At 37.5% G+C, this 4,482-nt stretch overlaps 1 long non-coding RNA gene across 1 annotated transcript in view; it reads left to right on the top strand.

The window, feature by feature from the left end:
* Positions 1-2,074, top strand: part of LOC106873341 (uncharacterized) — a 4,843-nt gene extending 2,769 nt beyond the window's left edge. Inside the window, exons 2-3 of the long non-coding RNA XR_001409862.2 lie at positions 1,009-1,176; positions 1,939-2,074. This is a non-coding gene — a long non-coding RNA (uncharacterized LOC106873341). The remainder of the gene's footprint in view (positions 1-1,008; positions 1,177-1,938) is intronic.
* The last annotated feature ends 2,408 nt before the right edge of the window (positions 2,075-4,482 follow it).

Here is a 4,482-nt window from a genome sequence, read left to right as displayed (position 1 = left end):
TTGTTCTTCACTCATTTAGTTCTGTTCTTATTCTAACTCATATCCAGTAAGAACAACAGTATATAGACATCATCATCATCATCGTTTAATGTCCACTTTCCATGCTGGCATGGGTTGGACGGTTTGACTGAGGACAGGTAAGCCAGGAGCCTGCACCAGGCCCCAGTTTCTCATTTGGCACGGTTTCTACAGCTGGATGCTCTTCCTGCCATTAACGGACGTAACTCTGCTCTGTTTATTATTATTATTATTATTTAGCCATAACAACGCTTGCTACACAACTCACACCTTGACTGTAAGTCAAAAAAGGGGTACATTATAGGAAAAGGGCAAACTAGGGAACAAAGAAGAGGAAATAGAAGTATCGAGAACAACATGAAAAAAAAAAATGGAAGGAAAAGAAAGAAAAAACAGTTCAAATAGTGAAAAAAAAAAGGGGGGGGACGTGCAAGATTCAACAAAGTACAGAGAGATGCGACAGGGTGATGCCAAAGTAGGATGGTGAGAGAGGAGGGAGCTGTAGTAAGAGAATTAAAGTTGAAGTTTTGGTAAGAATGAACAGGTAGAAGGAGGAGATGATATTTGGAGGAGGGGGTGTTGTGGTTTATTGATGCGGAAACCAAGGGTTTGGGTTGAAAGATGGTAGAATAGAATAATGAAGAGAAAACCATGGAGAAGTGACAAAAGGAAAAATTGACAAATTGATAAATTGCAAAATTGAAAAACGAAAAACGAATGATTGATATATTTTTTAATATATTTTTTAATATATTTTTAAAATATTTAATAATAATTTGAAATACTTTAAAATATTTTTTCTCTTTTCCTTTTTCATTCTTCATGTTTCAGTCTCTCAATTTTTCCTTTTGTCACTTCTCTACGATTTTCTCTTCATTGTTCTATTCAACCATCTTTCAATGACAATGATGATGATAGTGATGATGATGATAGTGGTGGTGTTGATGATAATGATGATGATGATGATGTATCTTATGAAATATATTTCAGATGCTGCCGACATTATTTGAAATTCTCACACTTGTATTGCTTCTACAATTCCATGGGTCAGACAGCTGTTTAGGCACCTGCAAACCCCTTAAAACGAAGCCCCCACCACACATCTTCCGCCTGCTGCCACAGATGTTCAAGGCTCGAATCCAGCTTACAGACGTCATGGTAGAGTATCACTGGTATTAACTTTTATTGACAGCAGCCCCACCAAGGGCTGGACATTTTGTTGTTGTTGATGTTGCATACTGTATCACTTTCTTCTATTGCTATGTGTGATGTTTAGATCAGAGGCAATGCATTAGATTGTGTGTGTGTATGCATGTGTATATATATATATATATATATATATATATAATTGCTAGAGAAGACAGCAAACATTAAGGCAAGCAATCATCTCAAATCATTTACATAATTATTATTCGAAAAAAATTCAGTCTTACAGCTGTTTCGGGATATCCCAGAGTATGTGGTATTCCGTCATCAGAGACAAATAGGGAAAATGAGAAGGGTATATATTAATGAAATGACAACATGGAGGAAGGGAGTAAGGGAATAAGGAGATGAAGCGAGAGAAGAAAAAAGAAGCATAAAGGTTGACAGTTCAACTTCCTGATGTAGAAATAAGTGCATAAGTCCTTAGGTGTAATCCTGCGTAATCCATTACAGCACTTACCTAGCATACATAGTTCTTTTTAGTGTATTTACTTATCAAATTTTTCTATATGTGACTGGATTTTCATGGATGAGTTCATGAACTTTGGTTCTTTTCTCTTGTCTAAAAGCTGAAGTTTTAAAAAGTACTCTCATGATATCCAATATAATAACTTATTAACCTCTATAGTTTCTGAGAAATGAATGATTGTCATATATTCTCTTATTTTTCATGATTGCTTCCCCAACACAAAACTCTGACCATGACCACCACAGCGGAACCAAACGAGCCTGGTGGAGGAGTATTATGACATGACTAAACTAAAGGCTGGATCAATCACTGAGTACAGACGTCACCGCAAGAGAACACAAATAATTGATTACAAGCACCAGAAGATTGTTTATTACAACGGTAAGAGGAATGAGTGATCACCATTACAATATTTTATAGAAACCATAGAAATCAGACACTTAGCATTGGCAGTTTAGCTTATTTTGCGAAGGTGTTTTGCAGACTTTATCCCATCTAGGTCTGATAATTGCAGCAAAATATATAAGCAGTAAATCACATTTGGAAGTTACTTATTTTCAGTGCTGGGTATATATATGTGCCTGTATATCAATCACAGCATATCTCCAAAGGTCCCAGTCTTCTGTCATTGCCTCTGAGAGGCCCAATGTTCGAAGGTCATGCTTCACTACCTCATTCCATGTCTTCCTGGGTCCACCTCTTTTACAGGTTCCTTCTACATTTAGGAAGTGGCACTTCCTCACACAGCTGTCTTCATTTATATGTACCACATGGCCATACCAGCTCAACCATCTCTCTTGCAGACCACATTTGATGCTTCTTATGTCCAACTTTTCTCTCAGGGTGCTTACACACTGTTGTGTATGCACTCTGACATTACACATCCAGCGGATCATACTAGCTTCATTTCTTTCAAGCCTACGCATGTCCCCAGCATTCATGGCCTATGTTTCACTGCTGAGTAGAATGGCAGTTCACACGCATGTATCATAAAGTCTACCTTTCACCCTGAGCAAGAGACCTTTTGTTGCCAGCAGAACTTTGCCCAGGCTATTCTTACCCGAGTTGCTACACTCTCAGAGCAACCCCCCCCCCCACTACCGACTTGGTCGCTTTGTATTAACTACTTCTAGTTTCTTCCCCTGGCATATGATGGAATCTCTTTTCTGTACATCTTCAGTGTTTATTGCCCCTGTGATTCAAAAAAGAAACTTTACCTTTTAACCTTTCTCTGGTAACTGAGAAGAGATTGTGGTTGGGGGCCACAAGACTGCTTCACTTGAAATTAAGTCACTACGCAAGTCAAGAGGGTCTACATCAGCACCACAGGCAAATGTGATGTGTGGAAAGAGAGGGAGAGAGGGAGAGACAGAGACAAACAGACAGACAAACTGACAGACAGGCAAGCAGGCAGACAAACAGACAGACAAGTATGTAAAGCAACCCGCTACATTCCACAGCATCTCAACTAGTAAGTCTCCATCACCTTAGGTCCTGGATTAGCAGGTGCATGTGCGCACACACATTTCTGTGTGTGTGTGTGTGTGTGTGTGTGTTTGGCTAAACGTTGTATGCGTTGAGGTTATCCCCATGAAATGTGTTCCTTTGCTAGCCCTGTATGAACCTGTGGTACCCTACCCCAACACCTAACAAGCATTTGAATATATAGATCTATACAGACACATGCCACACACACACAGATGGATATCTGTGTGCGTGTGTGTGCATGTATGGAAATGTATGTAATATGTATGTATGTATGTATATATGTGTGTGTGTGTGTGTGTGTGTGTGTATATATATATATATATATATATATATATATATATATACACACACACACATATGTGTGAGTATATTAGTATATATGTGTGTATGTATATCATAATATATAGTAATGTGTGTTTGTGTGCAAATACACACACACACAGCTTTATCTATCCAGCATCATCTCCCGCTCATATGCATCACATGACAGCAATCAGAGTTCCTCCACACACACACACACATTTCCATCCACCCACTTTCTCACTATCTCTCTCTCTTTCTCTCTCTCTCTTTCTCTCTCTCTCTTTCTACGTAAATACTTCTCGGTCTTGTGACATTGGTCTAAATAGGTTAATCTGCCCTTTTGCAATTCGGTAGGAGAGAGGGAGGGATAGATACAGATATATATAGATATAGAGAGAAATAGGTAAATATACATATACATAGATGCAAATAACTTTATATATATATGTACATATATATATATATATATATATACATATATATATATATGTATATATATATATAGATAGATAGATATGTGTGTGTGTGTATATATATATATATATATATATATATATATATACACACACACACACATATATATATATATGTTTGTATGTATAAATGTAAGATCGAGGGATTGTGCAACTTAGCGGTTCAGCAAAAGAGGCCGATAGAATGAGTACCAGTGTTACAAAGAATAAGTCTTGGGGTTGAATTGCTTGACTGAAGGTGGTGCTCCAGCATGGTCACAATCAAACGATTGAAACAAGTAAAAGAATAAAATAATACATATATATATATATATATCATCATCATCGTTGTTAACGTCCGCTTTCCATGCTGGCATGGGTTGGACGGTTTGACTGAGGACTGGTGAACCAGAAGGCCACACCAGGCTCCAATCTGATCTGGCAGAGTTTCTACAGCTGGATGCCCTTCCTAATGCCTATATATTTATATATATATATACATATATATATACATATATATATATATATATATATATATACACACAC

This window comes from Octopus bimaculoides, chromosome 28, assembly GCF_001194135.2.
Source record: "Octopus bimaculoides isolate UCB-OBI-ISO-001 chromosome 28, ASM119413v2, whole genome shotgun sequence".
Taxonomy (NCBI): domain Eukaryota; kingdom Metazoa; phylum Mollusca; class Cephalopoda; order Octopoda; family Octopodidae; genus Octopus; species Octopus bimaculoides.
Note: the sequence above shows the minus strand (reverse complement) of the source record. Positions and strands in the feature narration are given on the sequence as shown.